Raw genomic sequence first — 21,155 nt, forward strand, 5'->3', positions numbered from 1 at the left:
TATTACAACGTATAAAATGTAAGTCACATTTTTATTTCATTAAACTGATTTTTTTTTTCAATAAATTTCATTGAATTATTCAATCTTTATTTTAGGAAAGAAAAAAAATCGGATATTTTGTTTCAGGACAAAAAAAAATCAGAATTGATTTCAGTTGATTGTATTTGATGGACTTGCTAAAATAAACGTTAAACCTTCCCTAAAAAAATAAACCTTAAACCAAAATAAAAAATGGGAATTGAATGTATTTAATTGGAGTTAAAAACGTATCATTAGTGATAAATGAATGAAATAATGTTCAATAATAAGTATAACTCCAAATATAACAAATCAACAAATTTCAGGATCAAAGGGAGGCCGGATATTGTTATAAGCAATTATAACATATATTTTATAGTAAACCGATCAAAGTTATATTTGGAGTTATACTCCAATTTCCAAATATAACAAATATATATACTTTGTGTTAAGCTTATAAGATAATATGTAACCAAAAAAAAGCTTATAAGATAATATGTATTTAACGGACTTGCTAAAATAAACGTTAAACCTTCCCTAAAAAAAAAAAAAAAAACTTAAACTATGGGCTGATTGAAAAGGTTAATTATATATGCTCCTTAACAAAAAAAAATAATATGTATTACTTAGTGACTAAGATATAAATTTAAACATGTGCTAAAATAAACCTTAAGTTAAACCATTGGCTGATTAAAAAAGTTAATTATGCTCCTTAAAAAAAAATATTAAGACCTTTAGTAACATGCCGTAAAATTATTAGTCCTATTTAAGTCCTATTTAAGTCCTATTTACTTTTGCATTTAAAAAAATAATCGCAAAAACTATTAAACAGATTAAATGCCGTAAAACTCATAGTCCTATTTAGTTTTTTTCACATGCAAATCGTTTAAAAAAAATTATATTTTACTTAATAGCTAAGATATGACCTCAAATTTGATTGGTTAAGTTACATGTTGTTGTTTTACGTAATTGTCCTCTAAAAGCTACTACCTCCGTTCCTTTTTAATTGTCACTTTTTAACATTTTACACAAACCAAGACAATCAATAAAAGTTACAACTTTTGATACAATTGCTTTTACTTTTACTATAATGACCTTATTAATTTAATATTTCATTTCATGTGCTTCTCTCTCCGCAATAAATATTTAAGGGTAATATTGGTAAAACAACATTTAATGTTGTATTGAACTTTGAAAGTGACAGTTAAATAAGAACAAATTTTTTCTCTAAAAGTGACAATTAAAAAGGAACGGAGGGAGTATTATAAATTAGACCCTTTGGCCAACACATTCTTCACACCACAACTCCTGTTTTGCAGTTGTCTTTCATATTCCTTTCTTTTTCTTCGCCTAATTTTCGCATCTCTTTGTTAAAAGAGTAGCTCTTGGTACAACCATGCTACAAAAGAATACTATAATTCAATAGAAAAATATCAGTCAGCTATGTTCTTTTTTTAAAAGACTGCCATCCATTGTGTTGTTTGATTGAAGTTTTGGGATTCGCAGGAACTAAATAGGTTCCAATAACATGTTTTAGCTCAATAAACAGTTCCAATTCATATCTTTAACAGATGTTTATTCAAACTTTATTATAATCAGTAGAAAATGTTGCATTTGCTTCCACATTGAACTTCAAGAAATAGACGGAACAAATTTCTTTTTTTGGAAATTTGGATTATTTATAAACTTTTTTTTTAGGGAGATTACTTTGTTCTTTAGTTGTTTTTTTTTGAGTAAATGATATTTATATTTATTTGTATTTAAATGAAAATTCGCATGATATTTATTTACTTTTGTTCTTATTTGTTTTTTGTCTTATTTTGTGCATATTCTAACATAAAAATATGCAACGTGATTCTTTATTTTCATTTAGAACGTGTACATCAATACGAATTGATGTGCATTTAATTGTCATTCCCCCAATTAAAGGTAATAATATGTTTAAGAAAAGGTAAGAAATTATTTAACAATTACTCTTTTAAATTTTCATCATTACAGAAGTACTCAAAAAAGAAAGGACTTAAATAGGACTAATAATTACTCTTAATAATAAGGAAAGACTTTCCCCTCAAAATAAAATAAAAGGAAAGACCATATGTAAGGGATATAGAAGTCAACCGAAAAAAAAATAGAAGTCAACCGAAAAAATTGCAAATCGATGAAATAAAACTGATTAAAAAGGGCAGCCAAAACAAAATAGTGAGGCTTATGTTAGGGAATATATGTAACCGAAAATTAAAAACGACCGCGTGTAATTACTCTCATGCTAAATTAGATCTATTTACTTTACCAAATTACCCTCTGAAAATCACTATAAATTAGACCTATGGCTTCACCAATTTTCACATCACAACCTTGCCTCTCTTTCTGTTTGTTTAGTTTTTTCCTTTGTTTTTTCGTTGTTCATCTTTTTGTTTGTTTTATTATTTTTTTGATTCAATCGAATATGATGCTCATTGAATTCGTTCCCGATATATGTCGTTCACATAAAGAAATTTGAAGTATCAATGGTCGAATCATGTGGTTGATTTTCTTAGAATTTTTTTAGCTTAAATTTGTGGATTTATTATTTATACCTTAACATAATGTTTACATCAGGAACAAATTTATTATATTTAGTAATTTTAGATTAATTCAATTGTAGCAAACTCCATTTTTATCATAATTGTTCTATTGCCCTATTATATATTATTATTCGTACCTTAATTTTTTTTTAAAATAGACTGCAATAGTTGCTCAAAAAAAAAATAGACTGTACTAATATCAAATATGATATAACCCCGTAAAATAGTGCAGTTATTTAAGTGCATTAATGAGAGATGACTGCAAATAAGTAATACTAAGTAGTAATATAAACCGGTAAAAAAAAAAGTACTCCGTCCCATTTTAAATGACATAATTTAAAAATATGTATTGTTTATGTAATTTTTTGAGAGAATGTATTGTTTACGTAATATAATTTGATCATATTTTATACTAATATATAAACACAAAATATAGCATATAAGATGTTGGGTTTGTTTAAAAAAAAAATATTTGTTGGATTCGTTTCGATTAATATTTTTAAAATACCAAATTTTCATAATTTTTATTAATAGATTATTAAAGATATTTAAAGATATTTATGGATGGAGTAATATAGACCGTTTTATTAAGCAGAAGCCTACAAAATATCTTCGTTGTTTATGTAAAAGGCTTTAATGACATTGTTTATTTTGTTTTGACATATTAATGACGTTGTTATACTACATTAAAATTAGTACACCTTTCGTCTCATTTTTTTTTATGATATTAAAGCAAGGATGTTAAATTTTTTACTTGACAACATGAGCTATGTCGTTTTCATAATTAATTAATATTAGTCAAATTATTTTCTATATTCATGAAAAAAATTATACATTTGGTTTTTGAACGCATTTACAATTTTTTATACATTTAAATATAAAAATTAAATAGAGATGTACATCATGAATATTTGTTTCCCCTAAAATCATACAAATTGTTGATAATTAATGTACCATTTAATTGTCAATTACTACATCCATGGGATCTTTTTTGTGATTGCTTCATACATGTTGGCTCTAAATATTGTGTTTGAGGCTCGCACTTTTTACACCATTTTAAGTTACAACTCACAATTTTCATATTACTGCTATACATTGTGCTTTTTGGTTTCAACATTCTCACTCAATTTCGAGATTCATACTAAAATTTTGAAAATTTTCTCGAGATCATTTTCTTATTTTATTCATTTTTACTTATTCTTATTTTTTTTCTTCTTAGATCTAATTCTTAAGACCGGATCAATTTCTAATATTTTTTTCATGGGTACAACAATTATAAACAAACTTCTCTATGTTTTTCTCCGTCAATTATTCTTGATCTTTATTCACTTTCTATTTAGTTGTTGCAGAAGTGGATCTCAAACGTTGAATGTGATGAAAGAATCAACAGATTGTGTGAACTCTGAAGAAATTGGATTAAACTCTTTGATTGGAATAGATGTATTTTATTAGTTTTTTAAACAATGATTATTCTTTTGTACGACTATTCATCTAATTGGTTTTAGAGATATAATCTGTTTTGTAATTGATAGATATTTCGCATTCCAAATAGTAGTGTTTCTATAGATTAGTGATTATGTTGTACTTTCAACTTTGATGTGCATCTACGAAAAAATGTTGTAAGAATTGTCATATGTTCATTATGAATTTTTTCTTAATATTATAATATTGATAAGATCTTATGGTATGTTATAGAAATTTGTTATCTGCTTCTTTGTAATTTGTTATTCAACGAAATTAATGAGCATCAAAATACAATTATAGATCTTCTTTTTAACATACATGGAACATCATGGTTCAAATCCTTCGCCCTATGACTTTGTGTGGGACATGAATAGAGACAAACTTTCTAAATCTTTAGAAATGGTTTTAATGAATCAATAAAATTGGCTTGCAGTTTTGATTTTAAAATTTTGAACTTTTTAGTAGTTTACATTATTAGTGATTTGTTCAAATTTTTGTTGAATTTTAGATTTTTTTTATGATTTTCAATTTTAGTTTTTTAATAATATTTAACGTTAAAATTGAAAACAGTTCCATCTATAATCAAAATTATCAAGATTGGTTTTTTTTCCATACCATTTTGTTTGATCCGATGGTAATAATCTTCACTGAAAAGAGTAAAATACTATCATTAAAATAAAACAATATAAAATACTATCCTTCAACAAAAAAAATGTTATTGAACCGTTTTTTTTTGTCAAAAAGAAGTTATTGAACCGTTTTATGTTGATTTTTTTTTTTATAAGTCAAGAGCAAAATGAGTTTTATGTTGAATTAAAATGGACTATCCATTTATGTCGAACTATTTTATTCATAATGATATTGATAATCCATTTAGGATATATGGTACACGTTAAATGTCCATTTTTTTTCTCATGGCCGTGCTATCCATTTAGCAATTAAAATATGCCCATCTAACTTTGCATTTTAAGTTAAAGCACAATTCAAAAAAAAAAAAAGTTAGAGCACAATTCCTTTAAAAAAAAAATTAAAGCACAATTATTGCATTATAGTTAACCACAACTTTCTTTCAAAAAAAAAAAGTTAACCACAATTTTTAAAGCTAATATTTTTTCCAAGGAAACGATTAATGAGTAAATATTTACTATTCAATAGACATTATTATTTACCAAAACTTTTAATGCGATTGAAGTGTTACATATATTTTCAAACACTGTTAATATTTTAATTTTAATAAATAAAATAGAAGATGGTATAATTAAAAAAAACGAGATTAAATTTATTATCGACAAAAAAATATAGACATCTGTTGTTTGTTACAAGAACCAAATAAACATCACCCTTTTATATCCTAGACGGATTATCCTACGATTCAAAATATTCACCCTTCAAGGTATTTTTTATAATATATATCCTAAATTAAACGATATATGTATCATTCTAGGTATATATTTTACATTAATATTTTTTATTAGTTTAATTTTTTTTCCTAAATTAAACGATATTTGTTTAATATTTTACATTAATATTGTATAGGTGTTCACAGGATGGATCGGGTTTCATTGTAATCTATTACCCGATGCAATGAAGTTTCGTTAGGTTGGATCAACAAATAATTACACATAACTTTTTTAAAAAATCTTAAAAATATATATAATTAAATGACATTCTATATTATAAAAACTTCAAGACTTGGACTAGATTCTAATGTTTAAAATTTGAACACTTAGAATATAATTTAAACACTTTGAATCTCTATGACATGGGCCGCGTATTAACAGTGTGAACACTAGGTCAGTTCATAGAAGAAACGCGTTGTATAGTACAATGTTAAATGAGAAAGGGTGGATACATCGCCGCTTAGCTGCAGTAAAATATAAGCAAGGGTCTCAACATCTTTGTGAATGAATGTGAGTAAAGAAGTTAGTTCACGAGAGCAGAACCTGTTTTAGAACATGGAATAAAGGCACCCTTACTTGAAAATATATGGAAATAGTTGACGCTGTGACTAGGAGGAAGAATAATTTTATGTGCCAACAAGAAACTAAAGAGGTGGCTGAAAAGGCGAAAGAATTAGATAGTTCAAGATTTAAGCATTAGTACACTGGAAAAGTTGGATCAAGAAATGGTGTAGGCATTATTGTGGATAAATAATGGAAAAAGGATATTGTAGATGTAAAGAGGATAGAAGATTGGATTGTAGCCCACAAATTTGCAGTTGAATAAGACATCTTTAAATATTATTTGAAAGGAAATAAGATAACTTTATTGTTATTAGTGTTTATGAATCTTAGGTAGGGTTGGAAGAATATCCTAATGTAAAATTTTGGAAGGATTTGAAAGGCTTAATTCAAGATATACCACAAGAAGAAAATATTTTTCTAGGAGAGGATCTAAATGGGCATGTAAGGAGTGTTTGATAAGTTTTGAAGACTTGAATAAGGGTATAGCTTTGCGGAGATAAATGCATAGGGTAAATCCATCCTAGATTTTTTTGTTATCTTTTAATCTTACTTTATGAAAATAACAAGGAGTCTGATTACATACAAGAGTGAGATGTCATGTTTTCAGATAGATTTATTTCTTATTAGTAATTTTGACAGAATGATTTGTTTGAACTTAAAGTTTTACCTACATGGAGTTTGACTATCCAACATATAGTATTGGTTATTGATGCAAGGGTTAAGAGAAGAGAGAAGAGGAGATACCACAATTGGGATACAAGGATCAAATGGTGGCACTTAAAGGATGAAAACACAAAGTGTTTTCCTACAAAAACTTTAAAGGAAGGTTGTAAAAAAGACGCTAGGAGAATTAATAGGTTTTGGAACTAGCTAGGAGTAAAGAATCTTGGTGGCACTAACATGTTCAAATTAAAGTGAGAATCAAAAGGGGGTATTTTAAAGTGCGGTATATGTGTACAAGTACAAATTTTTAGGAAAATTATAAGAGAGCTAAGAAAGGGTCTAAGAAGGCATTGAACGCAGCAAGAACACAAGCTTTTGATGCGTCGTACCAAACCTTACACATCAATGAGAGAGAAAAGTTTATATATATTCTTGCTAAGGGACAACTAAGAAAGAAAACATATATGGATCAAGTGAAGTGTATTAAAAAGGAAGATGGTAAATTTATTGTTCAGGAAAGAGATATAAAAGGTAAATAGAAGTAGTATTTTCAAAACTTATTTAATAAAGGTTGTGATATATATATATATATATATATATATATATATATATATATATATATATATACACATACTCGAACATGATAGACATCAGAGAGGAGGATAGAAGCTATAACTACTATCATCAGATTCAAGAACACGAGGTAAAACAAGTGTTGAAATGGATGAGACAAAAGGAAGCTGAGCTTGAAAATATATCTATTGAAGGATAAATAAAGTCTTGGAGAAATTTCATCCTCAAACCTGAACCCGCCCCTACTGCCAGAAATTCATATCCATCAATTTTTATTAATCCAATCCATTTGAGGTAGGAAAACACCCAACACCATATTTGATATCAAATTGACCTCTTTGTAAGCTAATTAGTCAATTTCAAACTAGGGTAATGATTACAGTGACTAAAAGTTACAAAATATCTCAAAAGTATGGATAATATTTAGAGGCTTGCATGTTTCATATTAGTATATTTATGCATTCGGTACGGGTTCGAAGTGTATCTATATCTTCAAAAGGTGAATTTGACAATAGTAATTTTTTTTTTAAATGTCAATGTAATATATTCCTGGGGCAAATATTATCATGTTGGAGAGATTCAAACAATTGTCCTTTTTCTAATGACAAATGTTAGTAATTAGTTGTTAGATTAATATTTACTCCTTCGTTTGAGTTTGACCCAGTACCTTCAACTCCTTATTCCTTAACTCAAATTATTTGAGCTCCTCAACCTCCGAAACAATTTATTGGTTAGGATAAAAGTAATAATTTAAAAAATATATATAGTTGTAAACTACATATATACTTTATATTTATAAAAGTAAATATCTTAATACAACTATAAAATATTTTTTACAAAAACTACCAATATTACAAGTTATAGTTTTTGTCAAAAAAACAATATAATTTATATTAAAGTTATTTTAAATTTATACTGATTTATATATCAAATAACTTAAATACTCTCTAACTTTATGTGAATTAGTTTTCAATTTAAAATAGTATTTTATAAAACATTAATTCCTTGAGTAAAAAAATAAGTACGTTAATTTCCCGTGCTTAGCATGGGTATCACACTAGCTTATCATTGAGAAACATCGATCAAGCAAATGAACTGCGTAATGATACGAGGCTAACAGTTACACATCTAGGTAAGAGCACGATAGCTGCTACCGTAATTACAGGAAAAAGGGCAGGTACCAGGGTATTCATTCCCAGAATGAATCTTATTCCGAGTGATCCAGGACTACCCTTCAAATTCAGGCACGGACAATTTTCATTGACACTTTGTTTTGCAATGACAATGAATAAAAGTCAGGGTCAATCTTTATCTCGAGTGGAAGTTTATCTTCCTAAGCCCGTGTTCACGCATGGACAACTCTATGTCGCTGTATCTCGAGTTACTTCTAGAAAATGTTTGAAGATAATAATGTTTGCAAGGAGACCACAAATGTGTATCATGAAGTTTTTCAAAAAGTATGATCATTGGTTATGTTTTAGAATTGTTGTTGCTATAATTTAGAAAACTAAAGTTGTGTATTGTTTGTAAGTCGTTTTTTTTTTATTTCTTTGTAAGGCGTACTGGTCATTACAAAACATGCAATTTCTATATAAGCAGATCCTCCTGCCATTGACTTTTAATTGATGCACTTTTCACGTATAACAATACGCGGAACTTTTTTTTTACATCGTTGTTACCCTAAAATACAATATTTACATTAGACCATTGGTTTTGTAAAAAAATAAAAACAAATAACAATCAGCGTTCCTGTAGCCCAAACTATATTTATACACATTTTGACTCATAAATATGAAACTAATGGTTCTAAAAAATGATCCGTGTATATATATACACACTCATAAAATATGTGGGAATAAATTATTTATTGCAGTATATATATACTATTGTTTTGTTACATATATATTTTGCTGATTGCTACTAAAATTTTTGGATTTCCTATTAACTTATTCATGCATAGCCGTCCAATGGCCTACCGGGAATGGCAGTTCCATTGTTCTATATGAAATTCGATGGTTTGTTGGGTTGTACGCTTTTAAAATGGAAAGAATTGCCACACTAATATTACGTCACACAAGCGTTGAAACGAGCACTGATGTCCGTCCTTTTTATCACGTATATAAATTACGAATAATAGTTTTTATGTAATTTTGTTTTTTAATAAAAGTGTAGGTATAAATATATTTTGATTTAGATTAAAAATATAGATATATATATTTTATCTTTTTCACTGATACCAATAATATAACAACTATAATATAAATTTTCATCATATTGTAACAAATTATATACTTATTTTGCTTTGTATCATATGTGCTGAGATTTTTTCTCTATATCATGGTTTGGATTATTGCTGGTAGATTAGTCATCGTCAGGTTGTTTCATATTCATATTATTTCCATGTGATTCAATTGGTTCATGACCCATTAATGTGTTTCATTGGCAGGGACGGACCCGGGTACTTCCAAAAAGGGGCAGTTGCCACCCATTGCTCTTGTAATTATATAGTACCATATATACTAAAAACTCATTAGTTCTTTTTAGTAAAGAACTAATTAATTATTTTAGTAAAAAGTAAGGGACGGACCCGGGTACTTCCAAATAGGGCAGTTGCCCTCTTCACTATAGTCATCCTTTGATTGAAGAAAAAGAATGCGTCTAATGTGGGAAGCCTTGTTCTAGTTTGTGGGTAATGCATCATCCCAAAGGTATTCTACCAACGGGGTCGACCAATTGGTGAGAGTTTGGGTTCTAATTTCCTATACCTCTACGATGGGCTTGGACAAGGTTTTATGGATGACCGTTTTGTTTCGTCCCTTCTTCAAAGAGCTGGATAGCTTGGACAACTCATCTTCCTTCAACAAAAAATCTCGGGGAATATGTTTGAACTTTAAGGTTCTTAACATTTTGGCAGTTTTATTCACTAGAGAGTATTTTTACATCATCGTGACCCTGGCTTCATATTCTCTATTGATCTTGGAGATTACTGCTTGCGAGTCGGACCTAAGCAGTACCTCTTTTGCTCCAAATTCCATTATGAGCCAGAGTCCCACCAAGCATGCTTCATATTTTGAATTGTTGTTGGTGGCCATAAATTTGAATTGAAGGGAGGGACAATTGGATTTCAATACATTCGCAATTTCCTAGGAGGATTTTTGCCCCGCACATTTTGATATTTGACGATCCATCAGTAAATACGACCTATCTATGAGATTGTACCGATTCTCACATAACCATATCCGTTATGAAGTTTTACAGGATATGAGCCATGTGGGCCTTCAGTGATTCATATCATATGTCAAACTCTAATAGCTCCAAGGCATATTTTGTCATTCATCCGGCTAGATCTGGGCAAAACAATACATGCTTCAGGGGATGTCGTTTCGAAAAACTATCGGCAAGGCGACTAAATATTTTCTGAGTTTTTTGGATGCCGACAAAAATGCTAAGGCAACTTTATTTTGGTAATGTGTCTTCAACCCTTGTAAAACCTTCCCAATGAATTAGACCAGATTCAACCCATCCTATGTTTCTCTAATGAGGGCAACATCGTATGTTTATGCTGAGATTGAAAGGTATAGGAACAATGTCTCATCTTGGTTGGGCCGAGTCAGTATCCATGGTTGAGAACAGTGGCGGAGCCAGGAATTTTATCGAGCCTAGGCAAAATTTTGACCGCAAATTTACATGTGACATAATATATAAATAATCATAAATCGAAATAAAAGAGGCTCGTCATTTTGTCGATAAAAAAACAATTTGAAATAAGAGAGATGTAACATAACATGTCAATAGTGTGCTAAATAAAATTAGAAGGTAAATGCCTTTTCTGAGACCTCTTTGCGGTGAATGTTCGAATAATATCAACATCATCAAATAACTTGAATATCTCCCGCTCGGTGTAACATATCATCAAGTCATTGAACTACACATCGTTGATCTTGTTGGTAACAATTCTTTCTTACGGACTTATGAAGTGATTGTAAGCATGTAACTTGATATTTATGTCATTTTGTCTAATAAGCTATTATGAATAGTGATTCAAATTTTGTTACCATAAATTAAATGAGCAATGGAGTATATATAAATTTTGGTTTCTGTGAGTATTGAGTTTGGTTTGGGTGAATGGTATAATAGTTCATAGTTAAGGAGAATTATTCTAGTTAAGTCACTTCAAGAATTTATTCTAAAAATTGATTATAATAATCAATTTTTAATTCCAATGATATTGATTATAATACTTTATTATATTGATTAAACTAATTTTAGTGGAATATATATTTAGCTGTTGAAAACAATAACCGAAAACATTAACTGGTCTAGTAGTCAGATTTTACTAGAACCCAGTGTAGGGGTGCGTGTTCGATTCCCCCTCAAGAACATTTATTTTAATATAAAATTAAAAAATAAAAAATATAATATAATAGAAGTTTAAAAAAATGGAGAAGTAGGACTCGAACACGGGATTCCCCCTCAAGAACATTTATTTTAATATAAAATTAAAAAATAAAAAATATAATATAATAGAAGTTTAAAAAAATGGAGAAGTAGGACTCGAACACGGGACATCACCACCGAGACTCAAAGAAACTTATATGTAATAATTAATTACGTTAGATATCATATGTATATGGAATTAGATATCATGTACATGGAAACACTGGGTGATACCATGATTCCATAGGTCTAAGAGAAGATCCGCCGCTGAGCCCGGGCGCGTGCCTAGGCTCGCCGGGCGGTAAATCCGCCCATGGTTGTGACAACACTTAATTTAGTTTCGTTAATGCTTCCTTTGCATTCTCTAGAGCACTCAAACTTGGAATTTTTCCTCAATAGCTTGTAGAAAGAGAGAACATGTTTAGTGAACCGAGAAGTAAACCTAGAAAGGGTCGTGGGCATCCCATTGAGGCGTTGAATTAAGTGTTTGGATCTGGGTGCTTCCATGACAATCACAGGTTGGCACTTATTTGGGTTGACTTTGATACCTCACTCCATCAAGTAGAAGCCTATAGGAACTTCCCTGCCCTGACTCCAATGTGCATTTTTTTGGGATTAAGGTGCATGTTGTGTTTTTGGACCTCTTCAAATACTACCCGAAGATGAAACGTTTGGTCTAATTCTTCAATTGATTTTATAATCATGTCATCAATGTAGAGTTCTTACATTTTTCTAATTTGTTCTTCGAACACATTATTCATCATTCTTTAGTATTTTTCCTCACCATTCTTTAGAAAAAAGGGCATCACTTAGTAGCAGAAGTTATCTAAGGTGGTCATGAAAGATATTTTGTCTTGCTCTAAGGAATCCATAAGAATTTGGTTGTACTCTGAATATTTTGTTTTTGTGCCATAATGAGGGTTTGTTTGTTTACTTCCAATTTGTTGCCTTCTATATTTGGATCTATCTCTGACATCTCTTTCACGGTCTACATGAATAGATTTGCGTTTTACGGTAGGCATTACATTAACTGTTGCATTATATCATTTAGCATGTAATCCCCAATATGGAAAACCTTCGTGGGGTCATTGCACATCAGTATTTCGGTGAATTTTCCATCGGGAATGAGTCGTCATATCTTCTTCCTAACCTCCAAAGGTTGGGCTCGTCCTCGTCGTCATCTTTATCGAGTGACATAGGTTCTGCATGTGAACATGACTCGTTGAAAGCTTCAGGGGGACAACCTTTATATGTATAAGTCTTCATCCGTCAAACCAATAACGTTGAGTAGGTTCGTAAAGATTAAGTTATAGGAAGCACATTGATTGATGAGGATCCGTTGATCGTTATAGTAGGCCATTATGGCCCGTACCTGATAGACGTTTGGCAAGTGCACCAAATACTATCGAAGTAGTAAAAATATCGATCCCATGAGGACTGTTTTTAACTTCAATAATTCAATCGCGTTATAAAAATAGGATGTATAAAAGTTTATTTTGTTTTGCCACTAGGCAGTAGATTTGGTTTGATTTTAATTAAATCAAGTAACAAAAAATAAAGATTTGATTAAGAAAATATGGAGAGAGATGAGATCAGATCCTTCGAATCCTCTAAGTTCCCCTAATTGGTCTACTACACCTATTTGTTATGAATCATCTTCTAATTTACGATGATTAACAAAATAGCCCTAATCAATCCCTTGAGTTAGGACCCTCTTCTTAAACTACAACCCCTAATTCCTTAGGTGGTCTAATAATTCTTGAAGGATTCCTTAGGTGGTCTAATAATTCTTGAAGGTTTTACCGAACGTTAACCTATTATCACTAACAAACGATTATCTATTCCTAGACTAACCCTGTTTATTAGAACAATTCAATTAGGTCTAAGTCGAAAGCCATGGTCAGTGGTCATTCGTTCTCACAAAATCAAGTTATATGTGATCAAGATATAAAAAGCATTAAGAACAATTGAATTGAATAAACTAGAATTGAATTCATAAACAAAATAGAGTTTCACAGCAACATGTGTCAATTAGGGTTACAAAGATTCATCTCGGATCTAATCTCTAAGAGATTTAGCTACTCATAATCGAGTTTACAAATAGCATAATCAATGAAATAATTAAAACATACATGAATTGGTAAAAGGTTGAAGAAATCGCCCTTCTAGCCGTCTCCGATGTCTCAAAATCGCACTTTGCTCTCCAAAATCGTAACCCTTGTTCTTCAAATTGAGTGCAGTATTTATAGAAGTCATGGGCCTGACCCGTCAAAATCGCGTCGCGCCTTGTATATTGGCGTGCCGCGATTTTCATCAAACAGGGATGTTGTAATTTCGCTTCCAGAATCGTGGCAAGGCTGTAAATTGGCGTGGCGCGATTTGCTTTGTACAGACTTCAATATTTCAGCTTTTTGCACTCCAGAACAGTATAAATTGCATGAGAACTCTATCAAAATGTCACAATAAGTCCTAAAAATTACGTAATGACAACATGTCATCACAACCCCAAACTTAAACCATTCCTTGTCCTCAAGGACTTTGCTTGCAACAGTGACAAACGACAGTAAAATAACAGTTACCTGACAAAACGATAGTACCCAAAAGTTCATTCTCCTTCTAGCTAAAGATGAGCTAGTTTGACTTGTTCGCATCCACCAATTCACAACTCCACGCAAAAATATGAAATAGGGTTCTACCAGTTGACATGCAGGTCTACATATTACCATACACTTGAAAAGTTTCTAAACATCATTTCACACTTTTGAGGACTTTAGGGTTATAACGGGGCTTAGGTGAAAGGTGGGATATATTTGGATAAGTAGGCTACACAAAATTTGAGTTAGGCATTCCTACGGAAGTTAAAGCACAAAATTCAATTCTTCATTCATTCACCTTGTGGAATAACAATCAATGCAAAGGTACTAGAGAATATTCTTAACATTTAGGGACAATCGAGTTTGAAGTTACTCGGATTTTCAATGTTTTGTCCCTTTTTCATCATTCATTTTCATTTTTTTTTCATACACCATTTTTGTGTATATTTTGCATGACAATTTTTCTTTTTCTTTCATTTTTGTTCTCTTATTCTCTAGTACCCCCACCCCAAACTTAGTTGGTTGCAAATTCCAATAGCAACCCCAAACTTAATCTTTAGCAACATTCTACAATGCCTTAACTCAGAAAATACATTAAGGGACAAGTCCTAAAAAGTCTCTAGGCTTGTAATGTAGTTTGTCACCGAACAAAAAGTTCTAATCCTACCGGCTCACAATTGGTTAAGAAAGGATAAATTCAACAAATTAAAACAGGGTAGGCTTCAAAAAGGCTCACAGGACCAAGCACTTTTGCCTCAGTGTGTAATTAACAAAGACCAATCAATAATAGAGAAACAATGCAAGTTCTAGAAATGTAGATGCATGGAAAACTAATCTAAATATAAGTAAATTGAAAAACAAAATTTGGCAATGAACCTTATGGATGAGATTTCTGGAAGTATGTGACTACCTAGCAACGCCGTACACTTCGCCTTTGAATCAAGTCACCCCTCCTTTAGAACTTTTGGAATACCGTTTCATCAAACAACTGTTACTAAACTGGAATAGGTCACATGAAACAAAACAAATTTATTAATAAAACAAGTGCAGGAGCAATTACAATAGGGAAATAAGTTCAATGGACTTCGACATAAAAAGAAAATAAAGAAAATACATCAAAAGGAAAATAACTGAAAATAAAATAAAAAGCAGAAAATGCTAATCCATCAGTAGATCAGCCCATGTTCACATCATCATCCGAATGTCCAGCCCCCGGTGTCCTTAATCCTTCAAAGATGCCATCCCCTTGATCTTGCTCGGTGGCATTGAAACCATCAGTGATTTCCCTTCTCATGCGCATACCATACTCCTCCTGATGTGTAAAATATTGCTCCATGCGCTCACGGGAGCCTCCAAACCTCTCATAGGACCCACTAATCGGACCCATATGCAATTGAGCCTCCGCAGCAAATGCAGCTGAGAACCTAAGACGGTTCACCCACAGCTGGTCCGAAGTCTCCGTCATCCAATTAGCTTGAACATGCATGAACTCCTCAAGCTTTGGGTGAAGAGGAGCATAACCCCCTTGGCTACTACTCCCTCCTTGCTCCATTTGTTGTTGCCTTGCTGCCTCCCTCTCTCTCTCTTTCATGTAGCCCTCATACTTCTTCACGAATCCATCCATAACGGAGTCGGTGATCGGCTTCATATTGCTGGTGTTGAGATCACTATCATACCCCGGTACCAACTCTTGTTCACACAACCAATTAATTAAGCTTCCATGCCCCAATTGTGTGGTGTTTCCGGTTGCAAGATCATGAAGACTATTGGCCAAGAGGCGGCCAATATCTATAGGGTACTCCTTGATGATGGCATAGGCAGCAAGCACCCTCTTGAGAGGAATTTCAGAAGTGCAAGAGGCACTCTCAAGAGTCTGGACCAAATAAGACACCCACGCCTTGGGTATCGGTAACATCTCTGCATAAGTAAGCATCCGAGACTTTTCCAAGTCGACCCAGGGCTGAAATCAATAGTCTTGCCTCGAACAAAAGATTGGAAGGGTGTGTCGAAAAACAGTGCATTTGCAAAGAATTTGACGATCACGGTTTTGTTGTTTGCTTCCTGGATCATCTCATTTAGCATTGTCCACCCTCTCCTTCTTAATTCAGCTTCAAAGAACGGATACTTCACAAGCCTTGTGAAGTCAAACATTCTCTCCCCCACAACTTCAAAACTTTTCAAGGTTTGGTGGATATTTTGGGCTTGGTCATTGATGAAATGAATGGCGTTTTCGGGTGGTTCGGATGCGGTACGAGGGCGTTTGGATTTGCTTGTGGATGGCTTGGGATTGGTGGCTTTCTTTGAGCGGGTGTTTCGTTGGTTGGAGGCCATTTGTGGTTTAGGAAGATGGTGAAGGGGAAGTTTTGTGAAGTTTGGGAAAGTTGGGAATGATTGTGGTTTGATGGTGGTTTGGATTGATGGATTTGTGATAGGATCGTGATTTGATGATGTTTAGGAAGTGAATAAGGAGATGAATATGAGAAAAATTCGTGAATGGGAAGTTTAGGGAAGTTTTGGTAGAGAAAGGTAGGAAGAATGGAATGAAAATGATGATGAACAGTGAGGGATTTATAGGGTTGTTTGGGCAAAATCGCTGCACGCCAATATATAGGCGCGGCGCAATTTTGAGTTGCAACGGTCAATAACGGGCAAAATTTGTAACGGCTAGTAACGGATAGTTCCAACGGCTATTTTTTTTTTCACATAACAGCCAAAATCGCGCTGCGGTTAAGGCTAGGCGTGCCGCGATTTTGGCAAAACATGGAGTCTTGTTTGCTGCTTGTGAAAATCGCGCTGCGACCATAGATAGGCGCGGCGCGATTTTGAATGAACAGGGAGCATTCTTTGCTTCCTCAGGCCAAAATTTTGTTTTCTTGAAAAATGCCTGAGTTCATTGAATTTTTGAAAAACTTTTGAGGAGAGAATCATGCAAGACATCAGTACCTTGCATGATTTTCTTGGCAAGAGGTATACTTGAACAATTTCTTTTTTTTAAACTTTTCTGCCTTGTATTAAAAGAAAAGAAAAATATTTTTGTGTTTTTGTAATTGTTTTTGAAAGCAATAAAATCATACCTGAAAAATAAATAGTGGGTTGCCTCCCACCCAGCGCTTCTTTACCGTCACTAGCTTGACTAATGACGATCCCTAAGGATCATTTGACGTCTCTCCCTCTTCATTGTTTGGGAGTCCACCTTCTCGGTGCAGTTTCAGCTTTTGTTCCTTACCCTTGAAAGTTCCTTGTGCACCAGCTTTCCTTAGATCCACAGTTTTATCAAAAGGTTCGTTCCTTGCCAACTCTTTGTCACAGTACCTCCTAACTCTTTCTATCGTATCAGAGAGAATTGAAAGCATACACCATTGAAAAGTAGCCGGCCCATTACGCATTCCAAAGGGAATCTTCTTATAAGCAAATTTACCACATGGACCAGTGGTAGTAGTCTTTGTTTCATTGTTCCAAGTTACCAATCCCCCATACTTATTGTCAATGATGTCTTCTGATGATTGTTGTTGTATTTGATCTGTGCCTACTTCAAGTTGCTTAACACACTCTTTCACCCCAACATCTTCAACCACTTTTTTAGACTTAACAATTTCTCCTTCCATAGGTTGAATAGGTTGAGATTCAAGAGAGTTATCTTCGAGTGTTTCTTCCACAACGTCAATCCGGTAACACTTGGGGTTCTCATCTTGGTGCTTCATTGCCTCAAAGATATTGAAAACTACCTGCTCCTTATGGAATCTCAACATTAACTCTCCATGTTCAACATCAATCAAAGCACGACCAGTTGCAAGGAAAGGTCTTCCTAGAGTGAGTGGCATTTCTTCATCTTCAGCCATATCTAAGATCACAAAATCTGCTGGAAACACCAAGTCATTAACCTTGACTAGCACATCTTCAAGCACACCGAAAGGATAAGAGATTGACCGATCAGCTAAAGTAATGGTCATTCTTGTTGGTTTTGGTTCCCCACACTTAAGCTTCTTCATCATTGAAAGAGGCATCAGGTTGATACTTTCTCCCAAGTCACATAAAGCTCTACCAATGTCTACCAGTCCAATGGAACAAGGGATAGTAAAAGCTCCAGGATCCTTCAGCTTAGGTGGCAGCTTCTTTTGAAGAATAGCACTACAATTTTCAGAAAGTGCTATGTTCTCATCATCATTAGGCTTCCTTCGTTTAGTCAACAAGTCTTTCATGAACTTAGCATACAACGGCATTTGATCGAGAGCTTCACCGAAAGGAATATTCACCTGAAGTTGTGAGAAAAGTTGCTTAAACTTCTTGAATTGACCTTCATCCTTTTCTTTCTTCTTGGCTAAGTGAGGGTATGGAAGCTTCACATATGATGGAATAACTTGTGGTTTATCTCCATCTTTCAAAGTTTGACTCTTCGACTTCCTCAAAATTGAATCTTCATCAATTAACTTCTCACTTTTTTTTCCCTCTATTTTTTTCCTCCTTTCGTTTTCAACTACTCCATGATCATTTTCTTTTTCAACTACACCCTCATTATTTTTTTCAACTACACCATCTTCCTCCACCTCAACTACTACATCATCAACCTTCTTTGGAGCTTTGGAAACTAAAGGTGTCAAAACCTTTTTGCTCCTCAATTCAATAGCATTACAAGACTCATTCTTAGGGTTGTATTTAGTGTTACCTGAGAATCCGCCTTTGTTTTGTTCAGCCAATTGCTTAGCTAATTGCCCCAATTGAGTTTCAAGCATTTTTCTGGAAGCTTCATTGTTCTTTCTTTCAGCTTCTTGACTCTTCTTCATCTCTTCAAAGTTTCCTTGAGTCATCTTCATAAAGTTCATCATAGTTTCCTCAAGAGCTGAAGGTTTTTTTTGTTGTTGTTGTTGTGGAGGAGTAAGCATCTGAGAGTTCAAAGCGTTGTTATTTGAGTAGCTTAGATTGGGATGCTTGTTGATACCTGAATTGTAGTATTGATTCTGCCTCTGATATCCTCCCATGTAGTTGGCTTCCTCACTTGATCCTTCTGGAACACATTCACCATTGGGATGTTCTTCACCGCATAAGTCACACTTGATTGCAGCTACTTGTTGTTGCTTGTGAGCCAAAGTGAAGCCTTGAAACTCCTTAGTTAGAGCCTCGATTTGTTTGTTCATAGCTGCTTGGTTAGCTAAGATAGCAGTTTGTTCACTCACCCCAAACACTCCTCTTTCTTTCTTTTTACCTTCAGCACGATACTCATTTCCAGCCATGTTTTCGATTAAAGCTTGGACTTCATGATCAGTTTTGCTTTTGAGACTACCTCCCGCGGAAGCATCTAAGAACATTCTAGTGTTTGGTGTTACTCCCTCAGTGAAGATTTGGAGGTATTGTTTCTCGGTGAACTCATGATTAGGGCATCTCTTAAGAAGCAAGTTGAATCGCTCCCAAGCATCATACAATGATTCACCTTCTCCTTGCTTGAAGTTAGAGATTTCCATCTTCTTTTCCCAATACTTAGACATAGGGAAATACTTTTCCAAGAACTTCAGCTCTAACTCTTCCCATGTTTGGACAGTCCCGTTTGGAATTGTTAGCAACCAATCTTTTGCTCTTCCCGTCAAGGTGAAAGGAAATAGCCTTAGTTTCTTTTGTGCTTCAGTCACGGTGGCTGGTTGCACACAAAATTCACAAGTTTCAGCAAAGCGGCTCAAGTGTTCATGAGGACTCATAGCTTCAGTCCCTTCGAATTGCTTGTCCCTCAAACCGTTGAGGACAGTTGTCTTGATGTCGAAAGCAACGGGGTTAGCTGGTTGAAAAGTGCGGGTCAGTTGACCGCGATGAGTTGCTAACCCATAGTCTCCTAGCTTTGGTCTTGCTGCAGGTTCTCCCATGATAGCAGATTTAGGAGAAGCAGATATTTCAGATTCAGTTGAGAGTGGCTCCGGTATTTGTTCTCGAACACCCGGTGGAACGGAATGAGCTAACCTTTGCAACCGGACAGCTTTCCGGAGTGCTCTAGCAGTCCTTTCAATTTCTGGATTAAATTCGAGATCGTCGGCGCTCACTTTACCTCGCATAAACAGCAAAATACCTTAGTAGCACTGCACAATGCAAAGTAATCAAATGAATACTAAAACAGAAAAATAAAAATTGCAGAAAATTAAATTGCAGAAATCCTAAATTATAACGTAATTGCCTTGTTGAAATAAATCAACAGTCCCCGGCAACGGCGCCAAAAACTTGATAGACGTTTGGCAAGTGCACCAAATACTATCGAAGTAGTAAAAATATCGATCCCACGAGGACTGTTTTTAACTTCAATAATTCAATCGCGTTATAAAAATAGGATGTATAAAAGTTTATTTTGTTTTGCCACTAGGCAGTAGATTTGGTTTGATTTTAATTAAATCAAGTAACAGAAAATAAAGATTTGATTAAGAAAATATGGAGAGAGATGAGATCAGATCCTTCGAATCCTCTAAGTTCCCCTAATTGGTCTATTGCACCTATTTGTTATGAATCCTCTTCTAATTTACGATGATTAACAAAATAGCCCTAATCAATCCCTTGAGTTAGGACCCTCTTCTTAAACTACATCCCATAATTCCTTAGGTGGTCTAATAATTCTTGAAGGTTTTACCGAACGTTAACCTATTATCACTAACAAACGATTATCTATTCCTAGACTAACCCTGTTTATTAGAACAATTCAATTAGGTCTAAGTCGAAAGCCATGGTCAGTGGTCATTCGTTCTCACAAAATCAAGTTATATGTGATCAATATATAAAAAGCATTAAGAACAATTGAATTGAATAAATTAGAATTGAATTCATAAACAAAATAGAGTTTCACAGCAACATGTGTCAATTAGGGTTACAAAGATTCATCTCGGATCTAATCTCTAAGAGATTTAACTACT

The sequence above is a fragment of the Medicago sativa genome, chromosome 5 (assembly GCF_051527215.1).
Source record: "Medicago sativa cultivar Bolivia chromosome 5, Bolivia_mono, whole genome shotgun sequence".
NCBI classification, from domain to species: domain Eukaryota; kingdom Viridiplantae; phylum Streptophyta; class Magnoliopsida; order Fabales; family Fabaceae; genus Medicago; species Medicago sativa.